This window comes from Ascidiella aspersa, chromosome 2 (assembly GCF_963924565.1).
Source record: "Ascidiella aspersa chromosome 2, kaAscAspe10.2, whole genome shotgun sequence".
In the NCBI taxonomy this organism is placed as follows: Eukaryota; Metazoa; Chordata; class Ascidiacea; order Phlebobranchia; family Ascidiidae; genus Ascidiella; species Ascidiella aspersa.
Window position 1 is genome coordinate 5,467,365 of NC_139448.1, and position 11,373 is coordinate 5,478,737.

Below are 11,373 nucleotides of genomic sequence, written 5' to 3' on the forward strand. Positions count from 1 at the left end.
CGAAGAGTGAAGGCGATATTCTTCATCATTGTATCGCTGTATTCGGACACGAATTCGCTTTCACTTTTTTCAATCGAGTCAGCTCCGGTGATAGTTCGCTTCACAGCCCATTTCGCGTCTTTCCAGTAAGAAGGAATGGTCCGGCCGTCTGAGACCTTCAGCAACCCACAAGTTCCAGCCAGCTGATTATCATCATAATCGTCATTTTCGTCGTCGTTGTGAACCGGCCCAAACTCCACGTGCCACATTTGTCCGTCTTCTATTCCCTTCTCCGAGTAAAAATCTTCGTTTCCGTTTTTGTATTGTGGTCGAATCCCCTCAACGGAACAGGTGAAATGCCACACTTCTTCCATTATTATCTTTATCGGAACAGCAGCAATCAACCAATAAAGGTGTTTTTTCAACAATTGAAAAATTCCTGCATGACCAAAAAACTGGAACGAGTTGAAGCCAACTAAATGCAGCCAGAAAAGACTGAAAATAAGGCAAAACGATTCTGACTAAGAAAATGCTAAGCTTAAACCAGACATTTGAACCGAGAGGGATTTTAAGAACGGTTTTGAGTTAATTTGTTAAGTCTGAGCTGATTTATGCGAGATTTTTGTGAGTCAAACTGGAAATATACGGAACCGTTGTATTAACAAATGGTATTTCGGCTGTATAACGTTATTGAATCGATATACGATGTCGTATTGCTTATATATATATATGACGTCACGGCTGTGTGTCAACATCTGACGTCGCCGCCCAGAGAAAAATCGATTCCGCCTTATAGCGATCCTAATTGAACCTATAACTATTCGAATTGTTACTTTAGAAGCGCTTACGAATTCTGCAGCCTTTCGTGTGTAAGTTGTTGAGTCAATTAATAATTTCGCGGTTTCGGAAACACTTTTTTACAAATTTTGTTTATGTGAGTGCACAGAACAACTTTAATTAATCAACTAAGTCAACTAAGTATAATTCATACGTCACCAGAGTTATCGCAAGGAAAAAAAAATACGAAATTGTTGATATTAGTCGAACTAGCGCGTATGTGCAATATGAATGGAGTATAGTTACATCCAAATAGAGTGCCACAAAGCACACGATTTGCGATTATTTGATTTAATTTAGCGATACTTTTGATTTACGCAGGGCCTTAATTTCCAGTTTGTTCGACGTACAAGAATATTGAGTAGTTTATTTACGTAGATGGAGTAGGTAAAACCTTTACTCCAGGCAGCAATAAAGTATTAGCGTACCACAGTAGCCCGCAGAAAATTGTTGAATTCGGTGATTCTCAGAATACGCCTTTTCGCTTACAGTATATATCGAGTCCATTTGAATTTTACATTTAAATGTAAAAAAAATAGTGTAACTACTATCAGCACGGGGTGAAACGACATTTAAAGTCAGCGATCTCGTATTAGGAAAAACTGTATTGTGATCCTATTTTATTTTTCTTCGCTTTAATTTAAATAAACCGCTTTAACTTCTTACACTGCCTGCAACTTACAGCCACTTAAGTCTCAACCAGTGCAAATTACGGAAGCGAAACTGCTGCCAGCCTTTAACCGCGTTCTCTTCAGCAATTGACAATAAATTGCCTTTGGGGTGCTTTTAAAAACGCAGGCAGGTATTTTATTCCTTGCGAGAATGTAAAGTGTTTCTATATCTTAACTAAAATTAAAGCTATGGCGACACAATTCTTTTCACTGATCTTTTCGTAAGCAATCCAAACATAAGACTTTAGCATACACAAGTACGAATTTAAATAATTTTAGCCAAGTATGCGTAATGTTTCCGCAATTTTCTTAAGTATTCGAGAAATCTTGCGCAGAACAAATCTCAATAAATCTAATCATACAAAAGTCTGGCATTACCCCAAAACTGCCACGTTATAGTTTGGTTCACGACTTACGGGTTGGGAACAAATGATCTCACAGCTTCCTCTTTTCGGTTTAAAGGCATGACGTCAATGTCACATGGCGGACACGCTTCACTGTGCAGAGGCATATCTGGTATACACTCAACACAGCTCAAAGCATTTCGAGAGCACCGAGCCAGCGCTTTCTAAACGACATTTGTGCAATTTTCAAGCTGGAGATGGGGTTGGAATGAACGTAATTTATCTCCAATCGTCCAAGGGCCAGCGCATTCCTTAAAACCGCGGTTAAAAAAGAAAAAGAGTCCATCTGGAATCAACCGATTTAACCACTTAAACTAGGTTATCAATAAATGTGAATTATCAGGTTAGATTGGAGAGTTTTACTTACAAGGTTTATAAAGGATACCCACTGAAGTTATTATTATTGTATTGCCTACCTTTGAATTCTAAATGCCTTTTAGTTAATAAAACTGAATAATAAATACAACTTCTAAACGTCTTTTTGCAACACGTATTTGCAGGAGACGGCTTTTTTCAGCTGATAATGCAGGGTTTAAACGTTTATCACGGTTCTATTTATTGATTTTATTTTCAGTTCATATCCAATACTTAGGTCACAAAACCGCTTATATGACCAGGGCTCTAAATCGGTGATAGCAAGACCGAAATATCTCCTGGGAATATTTTTGTACAGTCGGTTGAAAAATACTGTGAGATTACCACATTTTTGTGTTTTTCTTTGGGAGAGGAGCGGAGGTAACAAATTTTTAAATTAGATGTAAAACTTTTTTTAAATGAAATTGTAAAACAGCGTTTTGGTGAACATATATGTGTTGCCATTTTACCATCAAGTTTGGGTAGCAATGCATTTTACCGTTAATAATATAGCCCCTATGTCTAAGGCAGGGTTCCTAAATTGGGGTCCATGGATCCCTTGGGGGTCCGTTAACAAGTTTTAGGGGTCTATGTAGACCTAATTGAAATGTTAGTGTATATTTGTGAAGTAATCAATTCTTCAAAGAAAAGAGTTGAATTGAAAATAAGACAGGTTTTCACTGAATGTATTTAGACTCCATTCCACTTTTTTTTGATCGAAATCAGCGGGTTTCTGTAGCCTATTTGTATTGTGATTGTAAATTTATGACGTCATCTCTGAAAACTTCGTGCCTACCGTGGTCCACGCGAAGCAAAAAAATAAATTAGGGGACCGCGGCAAAAAGTAAACTAGGGGTCCGCGGTTAAAAAAAGTTTAAGAATCTCTGGTCTAAGGCCTCGTCATTACAGAAACCAAAATTTACAAGGCCGATACAGTCACTATATTAATCCCTAATTCACATATGATCTCTAATGGTATTTTACTTTTCCTATACTTGTTTTGTAGAAATATATTGCAGCTAAAATTTGTGTTTTAAACAAATGTTGCCGCGCCACAGTTCCCCTATGAGACTCCGCCAATTGAATTTAAAACAGTACATAAAATGTAACTCTTCAAAAGTTGTTTAGTTCTGTTTTTCTTGTAATCTGTTGGGTTAGTTTAGTAACCGCTCGTCTATTTGTTAAAGCAAATTGCAATTGGTGAAGATTATGCAATCCACGTGTAGCCAACTTATGTTTGATTGCGATCGACTGTAAAGCTTTTTAGAGACTCTCGATCGGCTGGTTCCATAAAAAGTCACAAGAAACACTTATTGAAGGTTCTGAGCTTTCATTACATTCCAAGCCAGCAAAGGAGGTTAATCGTCAAAGAACGCTTTATTAAGCTTGTCCAATGTCCAGACAACAATTGGTCATTTTAATGTTCCACTTGTGTGCCACAGCCAGGTAAAATGTGGCGATCAACCGGTCAACCACAACTGACGCATTGTATCCCATAGAAAAAGGTGAACAATATTCAAGAAAATCCTTTTCGTTGGGCATTAATGCTTTATTCGAATCCATTCTATCTGATAATATCAAAACATCATATGTTGTGTTTTTCGTAGGAGGGATGGATATAACCGAAAAGGGTAAGATTTTAGGCAGAAGCCTTATTTACCTAAGAAAGAATGACACAGTGATGCGGCGGACCGTATCCGTAACAAAGCACTTTTGTTACATCACAATCCAGCTGAAATATATCACCTTTCAACTCAATAAAAAGAGCATTTTTTTCTAAATTTTTCCCCTAGAGTCCCAGTGTTGAAATATTATTGACGTCGCCTTGGCAATGCGTCAGTATTGAGTTTGGGCTACAAAAGTGGGTATAGTATAGAAGTTTCAAAAGTCGGTTCGGTTTTGTTTAACGTAAGTCACATAATAAGGTAACAGGATTTTGTAGGGGTACCGCTTTAACATGGTCTTAAATAAGTATTGCACATATGTGGGTTTATATTGTTGTTATTTGTTTATGAGACATTGTGAAGTAATTTGTGAAAAACAAACTAGGGCGCTGGTCTAGAATCTTAAAAATACGAACATTTTTTTGGTTAGTGTGGTTAGCGTTTGAGTTTAGATAGGTTAAGTAGTATGATTAAATAATGATATTTGACCAACCCTCACCCAAACACTAACCCTAAACCAAATATTGTGCGTTGCTTTAATAATTGTTTCAAAACTGTGGTAGGATTCTAGACCAGCGCCCAAACTAGAATAGACAGGATTTAAAATTAAGGCTTATAGTTATCATTGGCGAAAACACGTTATTTTCATATGTAAGAGAGAATATATTATCACGAGAAAACCTAAAAGTAAAAAACGGTTAAAACGATCTAATGCTCTTATAAGTTTAATTTAAATTTTTAGGTAAGTGTTGTATTCACTTGAGCAAGTGCACTTAATTAATTGTTTTTCAAATGACTTGACTTGACTTGAGTCTTTTAGACGAGCGGCTTGATTTGAACTTAAGCCACTGTGTTTTAAATTGGGTTAAAATTTAAAGTTTACAATAAAACTGAGTTTTTAATCTCAAATGTTGTACGTAAACCATTTGCTTACTGTTTGTTACGCTTTGCAGTTCTTTAATTAAGATATTTCTCATGCAGTCCAGTTTAAAATGTTTATTAATTTCATGTTTTATTTTAAATTCAATGGCTTGACTTGAAGTTGGCTTGTTCTAACAAAGACTTTTCTGGGAATGTAGTTGGACAATTAATAAGGTGGACTGGGGTTTGACTTGTTTGCAAACGGTTGGACTTGAACTTAATTGTTTTGTCAATCGACTTGACCGGGACATTTCATAACCACGTGTTTACAACACCACTATATATAGACTTCGGTTAAGTAACTGTTTTTTTGCTTCGTTATATTAGGGAAATAGAAAAGTACACTAGAATTACCTCCAGTAGCCCAAGTAGCAGAAAATGGAAAGACTACACAGCACAGCCGAAAAACATGTTTTGGCATTTTTGGGTTGCAATTTTGCAATTTTAGCTTTGCGTCACTCGATATGCGTTCACGCGTTTCCGGCAAGAATGTCAGCAACAACAACGCTGCACAGTGTGTTGTTTAGTTTCGGTGGAGGAACATAAGCTATATGACGTTTCATTTGTAAGTTAAATGTGTAAAACAGCACAAGACAGACAGAGATAACTTTACTTTAAAAAAAAAATGTTAAATGAAATGAAGTCTTATAACTCCATTCAGTGCTAAAAGGTTTTATTTTTAACTAAAGCCTTCTCTTCTCTTTTTCTTTTGAAAAATGGATTGCTTGAATATACACCAATAATTCAATTGGGCCTTCATGGACCCCTTAAAATTAGTTCACGTACCCCCAAAGGGTCAACGGACCCAAGTTTACGAACTCCTGGGCTAAAACCATTTTACAAAATAAGCTTAGACAATTACTACTGAACAAAGATATCACATATTAGCGAAATTTTAAATTATGAAAAATTCCAGTTTTGGAGAGGGTCTATACCCACTGGATTCGTCTCTTTATCGCACATTTCTATTTATAGCTTGGAGATTTAGTTTGGGGCAATTCTGTTCAATTTTTCATTTGTTTGCAGTAGAGTAACTTGGTTAAGAGCTGAATAATCCCCCAAAGGCTAATCATATAATTTTTCCTGGTGTGATTTATTATGCACATTTTGCCACAATCCTGCTTGCAATGTTTCGTTTTTAGAAACGTCAGATTGTGTCTACCAGAAGATGATAGTATACAACTTGACGTGATACAAATTATACATACTTGAATATATAATGCGATAAAAAACAAACACGTATATCTCATGAATTATTTGCATTATCTCGGTTCGGTAATTCAACATCACCTGATTTTGTATACTTGTGGTTATACACAGCTATAGTGTAGGTGGTGAAAAGCTATAGATGCGAAAACCAATTGCGAACATAGAAAAGCACGCAGACGAGGCAATAAACATATTAACGTTGAATGCGCAGTTATCTTTATATTGAAATTTCGTTGAAAAATGATTTTCGTTAGGTATTTCAAGAATCACATAACGACAAACTATGACTAATTATTACAGGAGCACGATTAGGTAAATTAGTTGTTAAACAATAGACAGAAGCAAACGATTCGATACTGATAAACATTGTTAATCGCATATTTTTCAATATTGCGTTAAAGCGGATATATCAAAGATCAGCGAATTAAAGTGTTGTATTTTGCTGCACAATGCGAAGATTGCTACCAAGTATACTTCCATCCACCGGGGTTGACGCAACGACTAACCCATCTCACCAAGCCAGGCCCGAAAATTTTTGCCAAGTAAATGGCAGCTTCGTTTAAAGTAATTTTATTCGTTGAAGTAATTAAACCATGAACACCTTCACCAGAAACATCATATTGTTTCACCTTCACATGCGTCTCAACTTTCCAAGAGCCATTTGATTCCACATAACCGCAGCACTGTTCCATTCCTTGGCCCCGAAGAGTGAAGGCGATATTCTTCATCATTATATCGCTGTATTCGGACACGAATTCGCTTTCACTTTTTTCAATCGATTCAGCTCCGGTGATAGTTCGCTTCACAGCCCATTTCGCGTCTTTCCAGTAAGAAGGAATGGCCTGGCTGTCTGAGACCTTCAGCAACCCACAAGTTCCAGCCAGCTGATTATCATCATAGTCGTCATTTTCGTCGTCGTTGTGAACCGGCCCAAACTCCACGTGCCACATTTGTCCGTCTTCCATTCCCTTCTCCGAGTAAAAATCTTCGTTTCCGTTTTTGTATTGTGGTCGAATCCCCTCAACGGAACAGGTGAAATGCCACACTTCTTCCATTATTATCTTTATCGGAACAGCAGCAATCAACCAATAAAGGTGTTTTTTCAACAATTGAAAAATTCCTGCATGACCAAAAAAGTTTAACGAGTTGAAGCTAACTAAATGCAGCCAGAAAAGACTGAAAATAAGGCAAAACGATTCTGACTAAGAAAATGCTAAGCTTAAACCAGACATTTGAACCGAGAGGGATTTTAAGAACGGTTTTTTAAGTCTGAGCTGATTAATGCGAGATTTTTGTGAGTCAAACTGGAAATATACGGAACCGTTGTATTAACAAATGGTCTTTCGGCTGTAGAGCGTTGTTAAATTGATATACGATGTCGTATTGCTTATATATATATGACGTCACGGCTGTGTGTCAACATCTGACGTCGCTGCCCAACAAAAAATCGATTCTGCCTTAGAGCGATCCTAATTGAACCTATAGCTACTCGAAATGTTACTTTAGATGTGCTTACGAATTCTGCAGCCTTTCGTGTGTAACTTGTTGAGTCAATTATTAATTTCGCGGTTTCGGAAACACTTTTTTACAAATTTTGTTTATGTGAGTGCACAGAACAACTTTAATTAATCAACTAAGTCAACTAAGTATAATTCATACGTCACCAGAGTTATCGCAAGGAAAAAAAAATACGAAATTGTTGATATTAGTCGTACTAGCGCGTATGTGCAATATGAATGGAGTATAGTTACATCCAAATAGAGTGCCACAAAGCACACGATTTGCGATTATTTGATTTAATTTAGCGATACTTTTGATTTATGCAGGGCCTTGGAAAAATAATTTCCAGTTTGTTCGACATACAAGAATATTGAGTAGTTTATTTACGTAGATGAAGTAGGTAAAACCTTTACTCCAGGCAGTAATAAAGTATTAGCGTACCACAGTAGCCCGCAGAAAATTGTTGAATTCGGTGATTCTCAGAATACGCCTTTTCGCTTACGGTATATATCGAGTCCATTTGAATTTTACATTTAAATGTAAAAAAATAGTGTAACTACTATCAGCACGGGGTGAAACGACATTTAAAGTCAGCGATGTCGTATTAAGAAAAACTGTATTGTGTTCCTATTTTATTTTTCTTCGCTTTAATTTAAATAAACCGCTTTAACTTCTTACACTGCCTGCAACTTACAGCCACTTAAGTCTCAACCAGTGCAAATTACGGAAGCGAAACTGCTGCCAGCCTTTAACCGCGTCCTCTTCAGCAATTGACAATAAAATTGCCTTTGGGGTGCTTTTAAAAACGCAGGCAGGTATTTTATTCCTGCGAGAATGTAAAGTGCTTCTATATCTTAACTAAAATTAAAACTATGGCGACACAATTCTTTTCACTGATCTTTTCGTAAGCAATCCAAACATAAGACTTTAGCATACACAAGTACGAATTTAGCCAAGTATGCGTAATGTTTCCGCAATTTTCTTAAGTATTCGAGAAATCTTGCGCAGAAAAAATCTCAATAAATCTAATCATACAAAAGTCTGGCATTACCCCAAAACTGCCACGTTATAGTTTGGTTCACGACTTACGGGTTGGGAACAAATGATCTCACAGCTTCCTCTTTTCGGTTTAAAGGCATGACGTCAATGTCACATGGCGGACACGCTTCACTGTGCAGAGGCATATCTGGTATACACTCAACACAGCTCAAAGCATTTCGAGAGCACCGAGCCAGCGCTTTCTAAACGACATTTGTGCAATTTTCAAGCTGGAGATGGGGTTGGAATGAACGTAATTTATCTCCAATCGTCCAAGGGCCAGCGCATTCCTTAAAACCGCGGTTAAAAAAGAAAAAGAGTCCATCTGGAATCAACCGATTTAACCACTTAAACTAGGTTATCAATAAGTGTGAATTATCAGGTTAGATTGGAGAGTTTTACTTACAAGGTTTATAAAGGATACCCACTGAAGTTATTATTATTGTATTGCCTACCTTTGAATTCTAAATACCTTTTAGTTAATAAAACTGAATAATAAATACGACTTCTAAACGTCTTTTTGCAACACGTATTTGCAGGAGACGGCTTTTTTCGGCTGATAATGTAGGGTTTAAACGTTTATCACGGTTCTATTTATTGATTTTATTTTCAGTTCATATCCAATACTTAGGTCACAAAACCGCTTATATGACCAGGGCTCTAAATCGGTGATAGCAAGACCGAAATATCTCCTGGGAATATTTTTGTACAGTCGGTTGAAAAATACTGTGAGATTACCACATGTTTGTGTTTTTCTTTGGGAGAGGAGCGGAGGTAACAAATTTTTAAATTAGATGTAAAACTTTTTTTAAATGAAATTGTAAAACAGCGTGTTGGTGAACATATATGTGTTGCCATTTTACCATCAAGTTTGGGTAGCAATGCATTTTACCGTTAATAATATAGCCCCTATGTCTAAGGCAGGGTTCCTAAATTGGGGTCCATGGATCCCTTTGGGGTCCGTTAACAAGTTTTAGGGGTCTATGAGACCTAATTGAAATGTTAGTGTATATTTGTGAAGTAATCAATTCTTCAAAGAAAAGAGTTGAATTGAAAATAAGACAGGCTTTCACTGAATGTATTTAGACTCCATTCCACTTCCACATTTTTTGATCGAAATCAGCGGGTTTCTGTAGCCTATTTGTATTGTGATTGTAAATTTATGACGTCATCTCTGAAAACTTCGTGCCTACCGTGGTCCACGCGAAGCAAAAAAATAAATTAGGGGACCGCGGCAAAAAGTAAACTAGGGGCCGCGGTTAAAAAAAGTTTAAGAATCTCTGGTCTAAGGCCTCGTCATTACAGAAACCAAAATTTACAAGGCCGATACAGTCACTATATTAATCCCTAATTCACATATGATCTCTAATGGTATTTTACTTTTCCTATACTTGTTTTGTAGAAATATATTGCAGCTAAAATTTGTGTTTTAAACAAATGTTACCGCGCCACATTTCCCCTACGAGCCAATTGAATTTAAAACAGTACATAAAATGTAACTCTTGTTGGCTTCAAAAGTTGTTTAGTTCTGTTTTTCTTGTAATCTGTTGGGTTAGTTTAGTAACCGCTCGTCTATTTGTTAAAGCAAATTGCAATTGGTGAAGATTATGCAATCCACGTGTAGCCAACTTATGTTTGATTGCGATCGACTGAAAAGCTTTTTAGAGACTCTCGATCGGCTGGTTCCATAAAAAGTCACAAGAAACACTTATTGAAGGTTCTGAGCTTTCATTACATTCCAAGCCAGCAAAGGAGGTTAATCGTTAAAGAACGCTTTATTAAGCTTGTCCAATGTCCAGACAACAATTGGTCATTTTAATGTTCCACTTGTGTGCCACAGCCAGGTAACATGTGGCGATCAACCGGTCAATCACAACTGACGCATTGTATCCCATAGAAAAAGGTGAACAATATTCAAGAAAATCCTTTTCGTTGGGCATTAATGCTTTATTCAAATCCATTCTATCTGATAATATCAAAACATCATATGTTGTGTTTTTCGTAGGAAGGATCGATATAACCGAAAAGGGTAAGATTTTAGGCAGACGCGTTATTTACCTAAGAAAGAATGACACAGTGATGCGGCGGACCGTATCCGTAACAAAGCACTTTTGTTACATCACAATCCAGCTGAAACATATCACCTTTCAGCTCAATAAAAAGAGCATTTTTTTCCTCAAAATTTTTCCCCTAGAATCCCAGTGTTAAAATATTATTGACGAAACTGTCGCCTTGGCAATGCGTCAGTATTGAGTTTGGGCTACAAAAGTGGGTATAGTATAGAAGTTTCAAAAGTCGGTTCGGTTTTGTTTAACGTAAGTCACATAATAAGGAACAGGATTTTGTAGGGGTACCGCTTTAACATGGTCTTAAATAAGTATTGCACTTATGTGGGTTTATATTTTTGTTATTTGTTTATGAGACATTGTGAAGTAATTTGTGAAAAACAAACTAGGGCGCTGGTCTAGAATCTTAAAAATACGAACATTTTTTTGGTTAGTGTGGTTAGCGTTTGAGTTTAGATAGGTTAAGTAGTATGATTAAATAATGATATTTGACCAACCCTCACCCAAACACTAACCCTAAACCAAATATTGTGCGTTGCTTTAATAATTGTTTTCAAAACTGTGGTAGGATTCTAGACCAGCGCCCAAACTAGAATAGACAGAATTTAAAATTTAGGCCTATAGTTTTCATTGGCGAAAACCCGTTATTTTCATATATAAGAGAGAATATATTATCACGAGAAAACCTAAAAGTAAAAAATGGTTAAAATGATCTCATGCTCTTATAAGT